This window comes from Pseudochaenichthys georgianus, chromosome 20, assembly GCF_902827115.2.
Source record: "Pseudochaenichthys georgianus chromosome 20, fPseGeo1.2, whole genome shotgun sequence".
Lineage (NCBI taxonomy): Eukaryota > Metazoa > Chordata > Actinopteri > Perciformes > Channichthyidae > Pseudochaenichthys > Pseudochaenichthys georgianus.
The window spans coordinates 4,781,554-4,803,109 of NC_047522.1; positions in this window are offsets into that span (position 1 = coordinate 4,781,554).

The following is a 21,556-nucleotide window of genomic DNA, read 5'->3' on the forward strand; positions in this document are numbered from 1 at the left end:
CACCTCCGGTCACTTGTGCGCTGATGTGAAGTTACAGTAATGAGTCTTAGTTTATGCTGGCAGCGACCGCGACCCTGACCTCCTGCTGTTATGGCATTATGTGTGTGTGTGTGTGTGTGTGTGTGTGTGTGTGTGTGTGTGTGTGTGTGTGTGTGTGTGTGTGTGTGTGTGTGTGTGTGTGTGTGTGTGTGTGTGTGTGTGTGTGTGTGTGTGTGTGTGTGTGTGTGTGTGTGTGTGTGTGTGTGTGTGTGTGTGTGTGTGTGTGTGTGTGTGTGTGTGTGTGTGTGTGTGTGTGTGTGTGTGTGTGTGTGTGTGTGTGTGTGTGTGTGTGTGTGTGTGTGTGTGTGTGTGTGTGTGTGTGTGTGAGGATGTAAAATAATGAGTGAAAGTTTACCTTTAGTTTTGCACCTGCTGGGTTCAGATAACCCTGCAGGGTGCAGGATTGAACGCACACATGTCAGGAAGTGATATGCATGGCTGGATGTATGGTGAGTGTAAACACAACGTGCAAAGTGTGAGAGCTGGAAATCATTTCCATTCATCACATTTGTGTGTTTGTGTATTGAATATACATTCCTACTGTTACATTGCATTACAGTATAGCTGTTGGCAAACATCATATTGACATGGATGTGTTTTTCTAATTAATACTACACGTCCTTAACTTCCAAAGACGTCCATAGGCTCTGTTTAATGTCAGCATTAAGGGCCAATGCCCGAAGAGAACTATGTTGCATTTTTTTTTACAAAAAGCGGCAATATGGTGACAATATTGTCCTATTTTCTCGATAAAAAATAAATTATTATTAATAGTTATTATGAAAACCGAGTCGTAATTTTGAGTAAAGCTTTATGAGATCTTTCAAGAAATTATTAGAAGATGTTTAATGAATTGTCCTTTAGTCAAAATCTTGGGTATTAAATCATAATAATTTGGCAAAGATTAGCCTTTCTTTGAGGAAACAGGTTAGAGCAACCATGTAAGCAGAGTTGGGTGTAACGCGTTACAGTAACGTAACTACTTTTTTCGGGTAAAACGTAGTGTAACGCGTTACTACGAAACATTTGGTAACGTAACGTAGTTTCTTCTTCAATTCTCCGCAACGTTACTTTTACGAGTGACAGTGACACTGCCTACTCAGCTGCGTGCTTACGCATTAGGCACAAGCTCTCATTCCACACTGTACGTGCTACGTGACGTGCTGGTGGTGGCATGAAGACTGAAGAGCAGTGATGGCAACGGCAAGTGAGAAGCAGGCGCAGCCAACGCTAACATTCGAGGGATGGAGGTATTCCCATTACTTCGAACTTGTTGACAATAAGGGGAAAAATGTGAGTGTACGTTGTTCCCTGGCCAGAAACTTTTGTCCACTGCCGTTAATTCAACTGCCAACCTCATCAAGCATTTGAGAGGAAAACATGCTAGCATGAAGCTAGTAGCTCAAGATCCCCGGAGAAATGAAGATATTTCGAGTCCAAACCCAAAGCAGCTAAAACTTCAGTTTCTCCTATCTAAACAAGAGTTGGACAAATTTGTAGCTTCGTTCATCGTCGAAGAAATGTTGCCCATCAATACTGTTGAATCTCCCACTTTCAGAAAGATACTCAGCAAGATACCGATAACAGGAGAAGGGTGAGCATATTCAGTGAACATAGCCTTTTAATTCTTAGGCCAGTCCTGCTTTAAGTTGTTCTTGATTTTATTTTGGCTAAAATGTCTTTGCTTCCAAGCTGTATTATGCCATTTTATTTTATTTACACAAGCCATCGATATCAAGACATTTTGAAGTTATTCTTTTTCTGTTGGATTTACATGAGGCATGTTTTATTTTGAGACACATGAGCCATTTTGAGGTTATCATGTTGTTCCTAAGGAGCCTATTGATATGATTTGCACTAGCTTTGCACCTATTTTGGGGCTAGCCTGTTTAATGATTATGATTTTATATTGATATTGTTTTGATATTATTGTTTAGTGTTGACGCCTATAGCCCAATGTTTTGTTAAGTGCTCTGTGGAATTTTTTTATAATAAAGAGCACAAAAGAAATATTTGTTATGTCCTCCATATATGTAGAACTTTATGTAAGCCTACACATTTAGGAACAGAGATGGGGTTCTGCCCAAAGTCGAGCAACATAAAAGTAACGTAAAAGTAACGAGTAACGTAAAAAGTTACTTTCCTTGGAGGGTAACCAAGTAAAGTAAGGGATTACTTTTTTAAAGAAGTAACGAGTAACGAGCAAACACTACTTTTTAAAAGTAACTTCCCCAAAACTGCATGTAAGTTAACGGTTTAAACAAAAGCACATTTTCAGGACAATCAAGCAATTAAGTCTAATTATCTAACTGTGTCAATATCTTTACCCTTTACAAACTTTAAAACAGCAAATAATGGATTATAATGTATTTATTTTGTCTTTGTTTTGGAAGCTGTATGATCATCCATCGCATTTTAATCAAAACATGTTCTGCCTTTTTCTGCCATGGCTTGTGCTGCAAAAGTCCCTGTTTGTGTCTTGGGTACTGTATAGTGCTTTATTTAGTAAGAGAAGATTGATGGTAGAGAAGTGAATATGCACCTAAAGCACTTCCTTGCTGACTCAGTGTAAGCTGCTCTGTGCTTTACATATAAATAATCAAGCAGGTTAAAAGACAGAGAACAAGAACAGGGTGTGGATGGAGGGTGGAGAGACGGTGGAAGACAGACAAGAAATGAAACACAAAGGAAGAAATGAAAGAGCTCTGTAAAAGTGTCTCAACGTTTGGGAGGAAACATCAAAGCTAGGAAGCAGAAGGATACAAAACGATGGAATAGCATTAAGGCTTCCAAAACACCTCCTAATATTTTTTTCCTCCACACTTGCATTATTCAGGTTTTATCCCGGAGCAGAGTAAAACTTATGAATAAAGTTTTGACAAATGATCCAATATTTACTCAGCCAGATGGGTTTGGTTGGAAAAAAAGAAGACATATTATCCAATTTTCAGATTGAGAGAAGTAGATTTTGAGATGCTGCTGGTGAGGCATTATGACTTTTTTTTTTATAAAATGCTGTTATATTGTTGAAGGAATTGAAGCAGCATATCAGTGTTATCTCTCTGTCTTTGTCAGGCGTTTCCCTTTGTTGTGTTTGACAAAGTCTTTCTATCCCTACACCCTTTCTGAAGATGAATATCATCTTTTAATGGGTAATGCAGTAGATATTCTCAGTTATTCACAGAGTAATGTGATGTGTAGAGTTGTGACAAGCAGACAATGCTGCTAGCTGTACAGGGCACTCTGTCATGTTTGATTCCTCTTCTGTCTGACACTTCTTAACATCGATTAATCTTCTGAACCCTTTCTCTCTCTCTCTCTGTCTAAAGTTTCTACCTCAAATATTGTTAGGAATTGAAACAGAGGACGCTGTAATGCATGTAAAGACACAGCATTTCAGGATATTTCGATTTACATTTATTTTTAAAGGAAAACCTTGACAATATGCTAAGCTCTGTGCTGTTTTTATTGTTTCTAAGCTACCCCTCGAGCTCCCTGTTCTTACATATACCGTTTACAATGGTTATGGTAGAAGATTTTAACCACTTGAAGTTCTTTATAACAATTTATCCATGACTTTACACAATGTTTATTACAATGTCTGCAACCATCCAGACATTGTTCCGGCTGTCTTTTTAGTCTAATGTATCTGAACAAAATATCAAATTGGACGGAAAGCCCATTATCCAATAGCATTTATGCAACATCCAATCTCTCCGTAAGAGACCAACAACAGCAAATGTGTTTTCATACAATAGGTCTCTTTTATTATATGTGAGAGAGAAGGAAAGACTTTGTGATGTGGCTGTGAGAGGTAAAAACACTTTGATCTGTCAGTAAACAATAAGAATACAAAATGTATTATCAAGGCATGTTTTAACAGCCAACATACAAATATGCTATAGTTAGACTGTTGGAATTGAATTTGACACTCATGTCCCCAAAATGGATACCAGTGGTAACATGGATTACAGGATGAACCATAAATGTCATGGAAATAGGTTTACGGTGAAATCAATGTATTTATAAAATAAAATATTGTTAATTATATTAGCATATGTTGAAAAGAGAAAGTATTCTGCACCAATTATCTAGTTAATTTAAAAGAGTTGGAGCTGTGCTATTTATACGTCGTACAAGGTATGAATTAAAAAGAGTGCCAAGGTGTATCTAGCAACCTTGTATTTCAGTGTTAATCCTAATTAGCCAGAAATGTGTCCTTTGTGGTTTAAGAGGATTTTAATCAGACTGTAAAACGTTACGCCTCACCTTGCCTTAAGAAGCTGTCTGCCTACTATAATTACTTTAATTATCCTGAATATCAAAGGAGATTTGTAAACCTCCCAAAGGGAGCTGTGTCTGCTGTTTCAGAGTCTTATTTTCTACTCACAATAACACTCAAAGGAATAAAAAGCTGGTACGAAAGTTTACAGGTTTGAACTTTGTCCTTACAAGACAACCTCTTCTTCAGTGTTATTGTATCTCCATCTTTTTGCAGTTGTGTCTGTTACATAAGCACGTTTATTTCAGAAGTCAGCTGCATGGTTAAGTAAGGTTCTAGGCGTGACATCCATTACCTCCACACTGTTCAGGTGGATAACAAGCTGGCCACAGCCAGGTGCTGCTGTGGACACCTCAATGTCATTATGTTGCACTGGACATAATGACATGAATACCACAAGAGATATGGAGCTGTGGCAATGTTTATTCAAAAGTAATCAAAAAAGCCACAGGTTTTATTAGCAGAGCATGTTCCACAACATGTCTTACCGTCAGGGGTGCTGCCCTCACATCATCATCTCTATTATCATATAGACATCACAACACGCTAATGATGCACTCTTAAATCGGATCATTGAAGTGGCAAACACAACAAGACAGCAATGGGAAAACTGCTGATTTATGCGGGCAATAAACATAGCATGCATTCTATTCAAAAGAAAAACGTATGCGTGGGAGGCGTGTGGCGCAGTGGTTAGACCTTTGGTGTTGGGATCATGGGGTCACAGGTTCAAACCCCACTGCATGTCGTTGTGTCCCTGGGCAAGACACTTCACCCCAAATTGCTCCTGTGGGGATTGTCCACAGTATTGAGTGTGTAAGTCGCTTTGGATAAAAGCGTCTAATAAGTAACATGTAATTTATGCCGAAAAAACATGAAGAACATGTTTGTTATTAACAGGGCCCCTCTATTAAAGGGGCCCTGTTATGCTTTCTGTGTTTTTTTCTTTCTTGCCGTGTTATATACATTTTGTGCATGTAAATGGTCTGCAAAGGCTAAAATACCAACGTTTTTAGCCTTTAGCCTTTGCAGTTTCTCTCCCACACTCCCCAGAAAACATAACAGCAACTCATTATGTTGCAGGATCAGAATCTGGTGACTGTAGAGAAAGAGAACTAAGTCCAAACCACTGATGGGGATGATTAAAGTGGACCTATTATGCTATATTGGAAACATATATTGTAGGGCCATACCTATACAAAACATGTCTGTGAAGTTTTTTGCTTAAAATACCAAACAGTTCACCCATTGTAGCCATGCCTCATACTGCTCATACCCCTGTTTTGCAGCCCTGTTAGAGAAACGCGGATTTTGGGTCCTTAGCTTGAAAAAAAAAAAAAGAGGAGGAGGCGGAGCTAATGCCTGATCAGAATTATACCGGAGATAAATTATTATAAGTTAACTTCTGCTGTGATAAAACGCCATCTTGTTCTAAACCACATCAAATATTATTTCTGAAACAGTATGGAGCTCAAATGCTTTTTCTCTTGCGGGTTTATTTCCTGCTCTTTAAACACTTGTGCTCTCCAGTACAGGTTAGCTCTGAGTGTAGAGAGGCTTGCTAATGTAAACAAAGACGAGATTACGTCCAAAACACGTCAGGCATTGTTTCTGATAGCAACTTTCTGTGGGTCCGCTGCCGATTTCACGTCAGATCGGCAGCAAATCTGTATCCGCTCGTTGTACCCCCGTTTTTAAAAGATTTGGGTAAGGAGGAAAAGAGAGAGGGTTTTATTTGCTGACGCTGCGTGACTTCCCCGGCGCACCGGGGACACATATTTATGTATAGAAGACATGACAAAGTGCATTTTGCATGATAGGTCCCCTTTAAGCAGTGTTATGCTGATGACAAACAGCTCTACCTCTCAACAAAATCAATTTCTCCAACCACACACTCCCAGCTCAGCACCTGCCTCACTGACATTAAAATGTGGATGCAAGACAATTTTCTAAAACTTAATTGTGACAAATCGGAACTTATAATCATTGGCCCAAACTCACTCACCCGCTCAACCCAAGATTTTTCTCTTACCATCGATAGCTCCATTGGCAACCCCTCCACTCACATCCGTAACCTTGGCATCATCCTCGACCCCACCCTCACTTTCCTCCCTCACGTCAATCAGGTCACAAAAAACGCTTTCTTCCATTTAAAGAACATCGCCCACATTAGACCCTCCCTCTCATCGACCGCTGCTGAAACTCTGATCCATGCCTTTATAACATCCCGACTGGATTACTGCAACAGCATACTTTTTGGATCACCTGCATTCACACTAAAAAACGTCAATATGTCCAAAGCTCAGCTGCCCGCTTGCTCACCTCCACCCGACGCTCCGACCACATCACCCCTATCCTCCATGACCTCCACTGGCTCCCCATCAAACACCGCATTGAAATATTACTTTTCACTTTCAAAGCCCTCAACAACCTTGCCCCCCCTCCCCTACCTCTGTGACCTCATCCAACGACACACCCCCACCCGTCGCCTCAGGTCTGCTGAAGCTAACCTACTGCAGCCCATCAGGACAAAGCTCCGGACCTGGAGTGACAGGGCCTTCGCAGCAGCCTCCCCCACACTCTGGGACTCCCTCCCCAGCCACGTCAGATCCACCAACACTCTCACATGATTCAAACAATCCCTCCAAACTCACCTTTTCACTCTTGCCTTCAACTCCTAATCAACTAACCCCTTGCCCTTATTCTTCCTAGCTTAGCACTTTCTACTTTTGTTGTTATTTTGTTTGCTTGTAAGTGCTTTGAGCACCAGGAAAAGCGCTTTATAAATGTAATGTATTATCATTATTATTATTAAGATTAAACACAAGATTATTATATATTTTTGTGCATGTAAATGGTCTGCAAAGGCTAAAATACCAACGTTTTTAGCCTTTAGCCTTTGCAGTTTCTCTCCCACACTCCCCAGAAAACATAACAGCAACTCATTATGTTGCAGGATCAGAATCTGGTGACTGTAGAGAAAGAGAACTAAGTCCAAACCACTGATGGGGATGATTAAAGTGGACCTATTATGCTATATTGGAAAAATATATTGTAGGGCCATACCTATACAAAACATGTCTGTGAAGTTTTTTGCTTAAAATACCAAACAGTTCACCCATTGTAGCCATGCCTCATAATGCTCATACCCCTGTTTTGCAGCCCTGTTAGAGAAACGCGGATTTTGGGTCCTTAGCTTGAAAAAAAAAAAAAGAGGAGGCGGAGCTAATGCCTGATCAGAATTATACCGGAGAGAAATTATTATAAGTTAACTTCTGCTGTGATAAAACGCCATCCTGTTCTAAACCACATCAAATATTATTTCTGAAACAGTATGGAGCTCAAATGCTTTTTCTCTTGCGGGTTTATTTCCTGCTCTTTAAACACTTGTGCTCTCCAGTACAGGTTAGCTCTGAGTGTAGAGAGGCTTGCTAATGTAAACAAAGACGAGATTACGTCCAAAACACGTCAGGCATTGTTTCTGATAGCAACTTTCTGTGGGTCCGCTGCTGATTTCACGTCAGATCGGCAGCAAATCTGTATCCGCTCGTTGTACCCCCGTTTTTAAAAGATTTGGGTAAGGAGGAAAAGAGAGAGGGTTTTATTTGCTGACGCTGCGTGACTTCCCCGGCGCACCGGGGACACATATTTATGTATAAAAGACATGACAAAGTGCATTTTGCATGATAGGTCACCTTTAAGCAGTGTTATGCTGATGACAAACAGCTCTACCTCTCAACAAAATCAATTTCTCCAACCACACACTCCCAGCTCAGCACCTGCCTCACTGACATTAAAATGTGGATGCAAGACAATTTTCTAAAACTTAATTGTGACAAATCGGAACTTATAATCATTGGCCCAAACTCACTCACCCGCTCAACCCAAGATTTTTCTCTTACCATCGATAGCTCCATTGGCAACCCCTCCACTCACATCCGTAACCTTGGCATCATCCTCGACCCCACCCTCACTTTCCTCCCTCACGTCAATCAGGTCACAAAAAACGCTTTCTTCCATTTAAAGAACATCGCCCACATTAGACCCTCCCTCTCATCGACCGCTGCTGAAACTCTGATCCATGCCTTTATAACATCCCGACTGGATTACTGCAACAGCATACTTTTTGGATCACCTGCATTCACACTAAAAAACGTCAATATGTCCAAAGCTCAGCTGCCCGCTTGCTCACCTCCACCCGACGCTCCGACCACATCACCCCTATCCTCCATGACCTCCACTGGCTCCCCATCAAACACCGCATTGAAATATTACTTTTCACTTTCAAAGCCCTCAACAACCTTGCCCCCCCTCCCCTACCTCTGTGACCTCATCCAACGACACACCCCCACCCGTCGCCTCAGGTCTGCTGAAGCTAACCTACTGCAGCCCATCAGGACAAAGCTCCGGACCTGGAGTGACAGGGCCTTCGCAGCAGCCTCCCCCACACTCTGGGACTCCCTCCCCAGCCACGTCAGATCCACCAACACTCTCACATGATTCAAACAATCCCTCCAAACTCACCTTTTCACTCTTGCCTTCAACTCCTAATCAACTAACCCCTTGCCCTTATTCTTCCTAGCTTAGCACTTTCTACTTTTGTTGTTATTTTGTTTGCTTGTAAGTGCTTTGAGCACCAGGAAAAGCGCTTTATAAATGTAATGTATTATCATTATTATTATTAAGATTAAACACAAGATTATTATATATTTTTGTGCATGTAAATGGTCTGCAAAGGCTAAAATACCAACGTTTTTAGCCTTTAGCCTTTGCAGTTTCTCTCCCACACTCCCCAGAAAACATAACAGCAACTCATTATGTTGCAGGATCAGAATCTGGTGACTGTAGAGAAAGAGAACTAAGTCCAAACCACTGATGGGGATGATTAAAGTGGACCTATTATGCTATATTGGAAAAATATATTGTAGGGCCATACCTATACAAAACATGTCTGTGAAGTTTTTTGCTTAAAATACCAAACAGTTCACCCATTGTAGCCATGCCTCATAATGCTCATACCCCTGTTTTGCAGCCCTGTTAGAGAAACGCGGATTTTGGGTCCTTAGCTTGAAAAAAAAAAAAGAGGAGGCGGAGCTAATGCCTGATCAGAATTATACCGGAGAGAAATTATTATAAGTTAACTTCTGCTGTGATAAAACGCCATCCTGTTCTAAACCACATCAAATATTATTTCTGAAACAGTATGGAGCTCAAATGCTTTTTCTCTTGCGGGTTTATTTCCTGCTCTTTAAACACTTGTGCTCTCCAGTACAGGTTAGCTCTGAGTGTAGAGAGGCTTGCTAATGTAAACAAAGACGAGATTACGTCCAAAACACGTCAGGCATTGTTTCTGATCGCAACTTTCTGTGGGTCCGCTGCCGATTTCACGTCAGATCGGCAGCAAATCTGTATCTGCTCGTTGTACCCCCGTTTTTAAAAGATTTGGGTAAGGAGGAAAAGAGAGAGGGTTTTATTTGCTGACGCTGCGTGACTTCCCCGGCGCACCGGGGACACATATTTATGTATAAAAGACATGACAAAGTGCATTTTGCATGATAGGTCACCTTTAAGCAGTGTTATGCTGATGACAAACAGCTCTACCTCTCAACAAAATCAATTTCTCCAACCACACACTCCCAGCTCAGCACCTGCCTCACTGACATTAAAATGTGGATGCAAGACAATTTTCTAAAACTTAATTGTGACAAATCGGAACTTATAATCATTGGCCCAAACTCACTCACCCGCTCAACCCAAGATTTTTCTCTTACCATCAATGGCTCCATTGGCAACCCCTCCACTCACATCCGTAACCTTGGCATCATCCTCGACCCCACCCTCACTTTCCTCCCTCACGTCAACCAGGTCACAAAAAACGCTTTCTTCCATTTAAAGAACATCGCCCACATTAGACCCTCCCTCTCATCGACCGCTGCTGAAACTCTGATCCATGCCTTTATAACATCCCGACTGGATTACTGCAACAGCATACTTTTTGGATCACCTGCATTCACACTAAAAAACGTCAATATGTCCAAAGCTCAGCTGCCCGCTTGCTCACCTCCACCCGACGCTCCGACCACATCACCCCTATCCTCCATGACCTCCACTGGCTCCCCATCAAACACCGCATTGAAATATTACTTTTCACTTTCAAAGCCCTCAACAACCTTGCCCCCCCTCCCCTACCTCTGTGACCTCATCCAACGACACACCCCCACCCGTCGCCTCAGGTCTGCTGAAGCTAACCTACTGCAGCCCATCAGGACAAAGCTCCGGACCTGGAGTGACAGGGCCTTCGCAGCAGCCTCCCCCACACTCTGGGACTCCCTCCCCAGCCACGTCAGATCCACCAACACTCTCACATGATTCAAACAATCCCTCCAAACTCACCTTTTCACTCTTGCCTTCAACTCCTAATCAACTAACCCCTTGCCCTTATTCTTCCTAGCTTAGCACTTTCTACTTTTGTTGTTATTTTGTTTGCTTGTAAGTGCTTTGAGCACCAGGAAAAGCGCTTTATAAATGTAATGTATTATCATTATTATTATTAAGATTAAACACAAGATTATCATATATTTATTTAACCTGTATCAGCGCTTCACAGTACTTAAACTCATGGTTTATGATATTCACTTTCTTAGTGTGATTGAAGCACATCAACTCACATTTCAGCCTCTCGAGAACGACCGCCCGTGGGAGTGCAACATCCAGATGGAGCTTCACATAATTGTGACGGATGCCTGGCAATCTAAGCCCTAACAAAATGATTCCACAGCTTTTCAAATGAGGCAGCAGCCCCCCTAACACTGCCTCCACTCAGAAACACAAAGCAAACATCATGTGATTAATGCACACAGGCTGCTGAGAAGCATTAATGGAAATGCATATCATGAGTGTATAGTCATTTCTGATTTGGCTTCCAGTGCTTTGAGTAGTTACACCACTATTTATCCTCAGGGGAAACTGTTTTATACTGTTCTCTCTTGCACACACGCCACTAATGTTATAGTTTATCTTAGGTAATCTCAAATGGCCTTAACTGCAGCCCGACTTCATTTGGGTTATTTCCCATGAATGTATCTTATTGTTGGCCTCAGAGGACGTTATGAGCAGTAATTGCATTAAAGGGGTCATTGACCAATCCATCTGAGGAGAGGATGTTGCATACAGGAGGAGACACAGGAAACATGGAAGCACAGGGAAATGAGAGGTATAGGGTGGATGAAGAAGCAGCCGGGGAGATCAGAGGACTGATGTGCGACAAAGCCATGAAAGACAGAAAGGAAAGGGAAGGGAAAAAGAGTGGGTGGAAAGTTAGAGCAATGAAGGTGACAACGTGGAGGAGGGATGGAGTGAGGGTACAGACGGTTAGTGGGAGGAGGAGGAGGAGAAGGGGGATACATTTACAACTGCTGTAAATCATTGAAAGTGAACTGTAAGAGATGCTGAGGAAAAAGTACAAAGATATGTGAAGATTATAGGTTTGTAATCCACTAAGTGTATTATATTATTGTGCAGGTACCTTTTGGGCATTTATTTGGAGTATTAAATTACTGTGAAATGTTTCCATGCTTTAATGTGCTCTGATTGGTTAGCTGGTCGGCTCTGTTGTGATTGGTCAACCCCTTACCCTATCATGTGTTAGAGTGCTTGCCAATGGAAGTGTGTGAGTGTTACAGAAAGCAAAGGAATCTAATGGAGGCGTTTGAGGCAGGGGGGGGGGAAGTGTGTGGGAGAGAAACTCCCTCTGGAAGGGGCTTTGGGACTTTAGCCTCTGCAGACCTTTTACTCTACATGCAAAAAGCTATAACACACTACAGGAAAGGAAACACCCAAAAAAAGCCAAATAAAAACAAGGCCCCTTCAAACAAAACATAGAAATAAATAAGGGAATCATCTCAAAGCAAACGCTCCCTGTAAGAATATCACAGTACCCTATTAAATATATAAATATATCATAAAATGCCCTTAAGTGAAGAAAGGTGGCCTGGAATGTATTATTCAGTACCACAGACTATTATAAGTTCCCTTTAGACATATTATATTCATACAGTAGCAGATAAAATACCTCATAGAACAGTACATTCATATTCAATGAGTGCCATTACAATTATATAGATTACAAAACTGTGACGGATTGTGAATCCAGGGACACGGTTTACATGTTCCTCAGTAAGGATTAACACATCAATTTATTTTTCTGCCTGCGACCCCAGAGGGACCCACTTAGTATCAATTATTTTTGCTTTTAAATTAAATTGCAGAGGACAAGTTGGGGAAAAACTGAAGATGGCTGTTTTATAACCGTTAGCTCCCAGCATGCATTATTCAGTGCTGTTTGCTTCTTATTAAAAAGCTGGATCAGCGATTTTGCAGAAACGCATGTAAATGTAAATCTAAAGCTGCCTGTTTAGCATCGATTCGTCACACTCCCATAGAAAATGATGGCATTTTTACGTTGACATTATGAAGCTCAAGTCAGCAAGAATGCATGAAATCATGTTACACTGTCCTCATACCATACATTATTAATACAACGTCATCACCGTGAAATAATCCTGCACCAGGGAGCATTGTGTTGGTGTAATGCATAATACAATGATATCTTGTGTCTTTATGCAAAAGGAGCAGACTCAGCAGTTTGTATATAATCCATGGTTGTACAGCGCTTGCATCACTGTGCGAGTGCCAACCCTGCGCTACCTGCACATATATAGTATTATTATATTGTTGACAGAGAAATTACAGCTTCTCACTCTCTCCTAAGAGAATGCTGTTTAAGACATAACGACTATAAAGCATGATAACGAGTACACTAAGATATTCTGTACTGACTTGTGGTTGTCTTGTCTAGTCACAGAAGTTGTGTGTAATATTAGCCGTTGTATTGTAGGGAAGAGGAAACTCCTGTCAGAACTTGTTTCTCTTACACTACTTTAGTATTTCTCTATTGAATCAGAACGTCAATAGTTTCCTCTCTTAGTGGTTATGAGTGATGACCGCCTGTTCCCTGCTGTCAGGACTGCAGTCTGCAAGAGTGTTCCCTTGGCATTTCCAAATGTCTTTTATTTAATTTTATATTGTAGCTCCAATGATGTTCAAAAGAAGCAGGTTTTCCACCAATGCTTAGAGTGAATTAAGGGCTCTTAAAGCTCGACAAACATTTTTGTCTAAAGGGAAAACATCAACCTAAATGGATTTAGACGTTATTGTTGGGATGGTCATAAATCCGCTCCCCGGATTAGTTGATCTGCGGCATATAATGAATAACTACCGTTGTCAATGCTTGTGAACATACCTTTAGGTATTTAGGTCACCAGTTCAAGTCCCGAAAAGACCAAGTGCTACCGAGGTGTCCCTGAGCAAGGCACCGTTCCCTACACTGCTCCCCGGGCGCCGTACGTAATGGCAGCCCACTGCTCCTCACACTAGGATGGGTCAAATGCAGAGAAACCGTTTCGTTACATGGTACCTGTACTGTGTAATGACAATAAGTTGAATCTATCTAATCTATTTGATTTGCAAACCAGTTCGTTTTTAGTAAAAAAAAAAAATTGAGATTTGTCACATGTCGTTTGATTAGAATAAACTTGCCCTGCAAATGAGCATTATACATAGACAGTCGATTTATTGCCCAAATATAACAACTCGAACAGTGTTTTTTTTTTCCTTGTCGGAATTTGTGACATGACAAGTAACAGCCACATCTCCCTGAAATAGTTACACTTCTTTTATTCGAAGCTTATTGTGTTAAATGTGAATATTATTGAAGTTATTCTGATGGCATACATAGTGTTCTTTTAAAAACAGTTCAGTTGGAAATTGGAGCAATCCATATGTTTTTCAACCCATTCATCATTGTCCCTGAGGTAGACACATGGCTTTTGTTGTTGGCTTTACATGCACCTCGCATACACAAACAAGACTCAAAAGAACCTAATTAGTGTAACAAAACTTCAAAAGATATTGATGCTCACACTCTCAGATCATAAATGCATACACAACACCCTGAGGATCAATAAAGCATCCATCTTCTCTACGTCCTATATTTTTCTTGGATGCCTTTCAAGACTTTCTATGGGAGACAAGGACGGAGAGAAGTGATTAAGCTGTGAGTTCATTTGCAGAATGTGTAATGTCTCTGACAAATTGATCTGGACTTCATGAATGTAATAAATAACCCAAATAATGTCTGTTAAAGATGACATTTACTAGCTTTTGTATTGTATAAATGGTGGACTGTGCTGTGACTTTGAGCTGAGTAGAACACCTATCTGCAGCCAATATGAGGTTCATTTGAAAGATTGGCGACACTTCAGGGAATGATCTGAACCACCAGAGTACTATGGGATTCACAGGGGATTGGATGAGGTCTTGTAATAGTGTTTGCTCTGACAGAACCTGAGACATTCTCGCTAGTGTGGCAGAAACCATTGGCAGGTATATTCTTTCACACCTGGCCTGGAGTTTCAAAATCACCCGAGATGGATTCCTTTTTTTGCAGCGAAGAAAGAATAAAGGCTCCAGGAAACAGCTTGGGAAAACGCTTGAGGGTGTACAACTCTTTACAACATGTTCCAACTACAACCAAAGCTTTAAAGTAAACAGAGAGCATACGACATGGATCTTTTCAATCGACTCCTCCAGGGAAAATACTGTTGACTTGAGCATGGATATATATCTGAGAAACTAAGTGATTTATTGTATGACATATGTCTCATGAACTTGGTTTGTGTTTTAATGTTTCTGTCTTTATTTTGAAATATATTTTCTCTTTTTCTTGCCTTGTACTTTCTGTCTCTGTGTTTTTCCCATCTTTGTAATTATTTGCCCTGCCCTGGTTCTTTTTTATCTGTTTGACCTCTCTTTCAAATTGGTCTGCAGGAGCCACTTTATCACAGCAAACATTAATATTCTTACGGCCCTCGCTTGCTATATCAAAACCTTTTCCAAGGTGAGGAATAAAGATGAATAATCACTGACTAGGCAGCATGCCCTTTATCTTTTTTTATTTTTCTCTGAATAACAGGCTGAGGAATAATCAGGAGGAGAGATGGTCGGCTTGTTTTAACTATGGCTCCAAAGTTGAAAAGCTTTTTTATCATTATATCATCTGTTTTTTTTTCTTTTCAAACCCTCAAAGAATGACGTTAATGTGAACGAAAATGACACCATAACAAATAACAAATATTTAAGAATAATTGGACTGAGTTTTCTGATTATTTATATATTTTTTACCACATTTTCTATACTGTAGATTGTGTTGTAATGTACTCCTTTAGAAAAATGAAAGCACTATAGGCACCACCCCAGCCTGGAAGTACGTCCAACTTCAAGCTTATTCTTTGATGAAATCTATAACTCAAGCACTCAATTTGAAAAATAAGCATAACAAATGTACCTAGAATTATGTTGGATGAATTAATATATGAACTCTGGCGATTTACAGCTGTAGAAAAACTTTATTTGTGTATTCTGGAAGCCGTGAGGATGGCATTGTTCACTTTGGGCTCTTTGAGAGAATTAGTCAGTGTTTCCTATTAATCCTGCTCCTATTTAATGAAGCTACACAGGAGTGGATGAAATACAATAGCATTTATGTAGCAGTAACTCATTTACTGACTGACAAATGCATTCTCATGTTGCACAATTTAGCAACATGAGAAGGACTCATTTGAAAAGCAAAACATAAACAGAGTGAATATCGGACTTACTTTCATCGGGTTATTTGGAACATGACTCCAAATCAATGCTAATGTTTTCTGTGTCAGTGTTTGTGTAATGAGGCGCTTGTTTGTAATGTAATAATAACATGTCAAAGTTGTGTGCTTTGAAGCTGACCACAAACTACTGTAGCTTCTAAAATGTAATATCAATTAATTATCACTGTTGCAGATGCAAAGTATAAACGGTGCAAATAAAAATTAATTAAGAGGAAACATATTGTGGACATTTTTTGTTCTTTAAAGCCTCTTGAAACGTGGTTTCGGATCTTACGTATTTATCTTAAACAATAAATATTCAATGTTTCCTTTCATTGAATTGCATTCATTAACCTTTTGTTGTCAATAAATCTGGTCCTATAGAGGTGATAATTTACTTAAAACCACTTGAGAAGTTTCCTCTTCCTTCATATAGAGGATGTGGCTCAGTCGGTGAACTTTGTTAGGAGTAAAGTAAGACACACTGTGTAACTATTGGCACGCCAACAGCCACTGGAGCCAATGTGTTCCTGTTTCCTTTAATATAAGCATCGTGCAGCTCAGACCTGGCATCCTGCATCCTTTTACAGTAGAGCGAACCTGTGGGCTGTGCAGGAGCTCCATGGGAAGTTCTGGACAGACTGAAAAGCCATCAATAGGGTTATTCTGCACGTGCCGGCACGAAGTCACCCATCCTGTGGAAACCATATCTGTGTGATGAGTGATGACTGAGAGAGAAGAGCTGGATTTTGTATCTCGCTGTGGCAATTTTCACTGATGTCCAGCTTCAGATTCTTTAATAAATAAATATATATATATATATATATATATATATGCTTGATATACAAGCAAGTACTCCTTTACCAGTGATTGTATTTGATTCAAAATCCTCTCTGTTTCTACCATCCTGAGCTGCCTGCTGATGTTGCTATTGGAACTTGAAAATTAGCCCAGTGGGAAACATGCGATACAATCAGTTTCTCTATTCAAACCTTTATAATGGTCACAGAGGGGAAGAAATCCTTGTTTTTTTTGTTCCCAGTTAAGGCCGTGTTAAAATAGCACCGAATATTCAACCCTGGGATAACAAAACAGACTGAGGCTATTTCTGCTTTTACAGGCTCTATACCTTACAAACAGCTTTGAACAAGTGTGTTAATCTTGAACAATGGAAGAAACCATGACTCAAGCTGCTAAAAATAATTAGCAAAAAAAAGTGTATCTGGGCTAAATCTGTGTGTGTATGTTCTGGATATTAGTACAAGTAGGTGATTTTCTTAAAGGGGAAGGTCAGTAGAGAGAGCTGTAGAAGGAGGAAGCACCTGTGTTCTACTGACACACACACACACACACACACACACACACACACACACACACACACACACACACGCACGCACGCACGCACACACACACACACACACGCACACACACACACACACACACACACACACACACACACACACACACACACACACACACACACACACACACACACACACACACACACACACACACACGGCTTCTGTCAAATGGTAACGTTGGCATTGGTTGGCTGATGTTTTGGCTAAATGCTAACGTGAGTAAAGGTTGCTTTTTGTTGGTCTTTGGGGGTTGTTTTCAACTTCTTCCAATCACATGTTTTTTAAAACCCTGAGACTCATTCTTGTGTTCTTCTTTATAGATAGAATTTGCACATATTCGTTACTCAGCAGCATGGCGTCAGGGATGAAAAGAAAACACTCACTGGGTGTGCAGTGCAGTCATTTTGAGCTATTCACTCTGGTTAAAAGTCAGGCCTTTACCTCTTACAGGAAATGGAAAAGCAGAAAACCCGCTGCTGTTTATGATTATTTTGCCAATTATACACTTTTGAAAAACATAGACAGCGTTTGATGTTCCCGTTGTTGCTGCCACAAGCACAGTCCTATTTAGGAGGATTTCACTCTAGTCTGAGAAATGTGGTCATTAGTGAAACCCCAATAGCCTTTCAGTGGCATTGGGGTGATCGATCGGGGATATCAAGGCACTCTCTTTCCTCCAAATCCAAATTCATTACATTACATTACATTGCATTAAGTACATTCGACCAGGAAGACAATTCACATGCAAAGCTTGACTGCTCTTAAGTACAAGAAAGCAAGTTGTTCTACAGCTGATGTTATATTGAGCAAAGGAAAACATAATTTCCTTTCAAGGAGAATGGAAGAAGCAAACTGTTATTTCTTATCCTCAAGTAAACAGTTTCCACCTTTCTTAAAGAACCGGTAAAATGTTTCCTCGCTGTAAATGAGGCGTCCAGAATCAATACATAAGTAATCACCCTGCCACTTGCAACTGTCTGAACCTTGATGCGGTTTTCTGAGCCAACTTGAGCTCGTCCATTGCTTGCTTGTATGCTAGACTCAAAAACAGTTTCTACCCCTGGGCCGTCAGGCTGCTCAACCACCACACATAATGCAATAACTGTATCCATTCTCACACATACACACACTTTTAATGCACTTTATATACTATTTTTATGTCAATATTTTTAACTATTTATTCCCCCGTATGATTGTATGTCCTATTGCTGTGTTTTTTGGTGTTATGTATTTGTTTGTATCTTTTGCACACCGGGACAGAGTTGCACTCTGAATCTCGTTATACTCTGTGTATAGTGACAATAAAAGGCTTTAACTTTAACTTTAGGAGTAGGAGGAGCTGTGATGTAAAGGATGGAGGCTGCGAGGTCAAACAATACTGAACAGTGCAGATACAAAACACACCAAGCTAATAATGAAAACTGTCAAAATGTTAACAACTTGCAGCTTGTTCACACAAGACATCCATATGATCAGGGAGTCCACTTGGGCTTCCATTCAAATCAATTATAATAACGGGAGAAAAAGCAGTTTGTGATGATGTTTGAGGGCCAGTGTCAGTGTGTCTGTGTGGTTCTGCAATCAACCCTCTTTACGTGGACAACAACAAGTATCCTGATTGCATACACCTCCACCTGAGACACACACACACACACACACACACACACACACACACACACACACACACACACACACACACACACACACACACACACACACACACACACACACACACACACACACACACACACACACACACACACACACACACACACACACACACACACACACACACACACACACACACACACACACACACACACACACACACACACACACACCAAGCATGATTGCCTGCTTCTAGAAATAGTTTTGCAAGCTGTGATTAAAACGATATAAGCATCAAATGCATGTTTATAAGAGATAGAAATGAAAGTAGCAGAGAGCCAATGCCATGCTTCACTTTCAGGTGAGCTTGTTTTTCCATAGCTTCTGGCTCTCAGCTGGAGCTATTACACAGCAGATGGCATCTTTAATTCGTCCTCCAAAAGAATAGAGACATGAAAGTCACTGTCCATATTCTGTGCTTAATTGGACTGGGTGGTATTGTTTTAGCTAGACTACTTAAATCTTTTACTTAGAAAATCATTAAACTCTGTGCATACAACAACTTCCATGAATATTAACGAAAAGAGAACTCACTCAAAACTTTGATATTTTGGCAATTTTTGTTCTAGCATTGTTTATGTTGGGCTAATTAATAAGACATCTCTAAAAAGGGGAAATAAACATAGTCAGTTAATTATACAGGTGTAAACACTTCCCCCATGTTTGGAAGACACGAAAAGCAAACAGGAACATTAATATCTGTTTTACAAGCCAACCTTCTGGATATATTTTTTAGATAATTCAGACATTACAAGCGCACTACCTCTTAGCTTTATGCAAATGTAAACTAGATCAAATATATGAATATCAAGACGTTATTATTTACAACCTTTCTGATCATCTCACGAAACATTGGATCCACTGAGCTTTATTAACGGGATAATACTGCATTTCAAGATCACTGATAGGACTGATAACATTAGCTTAAAGAGGACAGATTCGGCTCATTCTTAGGTTAAAATGTGTACTTTTTGCTTCTGCTGTGACACGCTTTTTTTTGTTGGCAGCATCCCTTTTTAACCTCTTTCTGAAACCAGAGTCCATTCTGCTCTGATTGGTTATCTGGCAGGATCTGTTGTGATTGCATCATAGGGCCCCTTTAAGTTAAACTGATGCAATGTTAGAAGTTGCTTAATGGGTCCATACTGCACACAAAAGGTAAGGCCAGTAAAGCCCAAAATAACTATTCAGTTCAATTTGAGTACAATCTTTTATTGAGATTTTTTAGGCGCCTTTAACCCTAAATCCTATTGGATTCCTGCATTTATACCACTCAAGTGTCAAAGACGTTTGGACAGCCTGCTTTGGACCGTATCTCTTTGGAGAGCAACACATTCTTTCTTTCATCAGATGGACAGCTGGATGAAAACCAGAATGGGTCGCTGTTGTTCAGAGAGGGAGCGCTGGATAACAGCGGGTTGGAGAGCAAACAGACAGACGGAGGAAGTGCAGAAACAGTAGGTAAAGATTGACTCTCGGGAGCTAATGGCTTCCTCTGAAAGCACTTTCAAAGGAAGCCATTAAATATAAGCCTAAGAAGACAAAAGGCAAATGACTGTTTGCTCACTTAAGTCTATATGAGTTGAAATGAGGAGCAAAAATAATATGAGAAGAGTGAAGAAAAGCTGGAGAAACAGTGCCATTAATTTAAATTGCATGTTAATTCAACCCATAGATATACACCGTACTGTCACTCTCAAATGACAGGAAGTAATAGGACAATTACATGCAAGGAAAAAGAGAGAATGAACAGAGGAGAGTCAGAGATACGCTGGATCAAAGATAAAGATGAAAAGAAACCGCAAGATAAGAAGAGCAAACAATGGAGCCGGTGAGGAAGCGAGAGAATGAAAGGACAAACTCAAGTTCTTGCTGTTTGTCCTCCACCTTGGCTAAGTCTATTATTAGTTTTATTGGAAGAAGCTTGGTTTATTGTCCCACATATTGATTTAAGTGTGTAGGGGGTGAATGACTTTGATAAAGTACAGGGCTTTGTTCTCTATATCTCTGCTACATCTTAAAGGTCAGTAACTACAGAATGATACCATGTCTTTCTCCTCATGTTTATGTGCAGTCCACCTCCACTGCAGGACTTTAGAGATAACCTGTCACAATTCACATGTTATGTCACGTTTGTAGTTTTGTCTGTGTTGGTGTTTTTCTTGTCTTTGGGTTTCCTGTCTTATTGTGTAAAGTGTTCACCCCCGTTTCCTGCCTGTCTGCTTTCTGTCTGTTTCCCTCCCTGATTACCCGATTGTGTTCACCTGTTGTCCTTGTGTTTCTCCTCCCCTGCCCGGCTGTTTCTCGTTGTCATGATTACCCCTTCTTGTATTTAGTCTTGTCTCTGTCTGTGTTCAGTGTTGGGTCATTGTTTGTTGGTGACGGAGTTCACCGGAGAGTGTTCTGTTCTGTATTTGTATATATCATTTATCCTTGAAATAAAGGGTTTCTCAAAAGTTATCTGCATTTGGGTCCTGCTTCCTTCACTCATCCGTGACAGA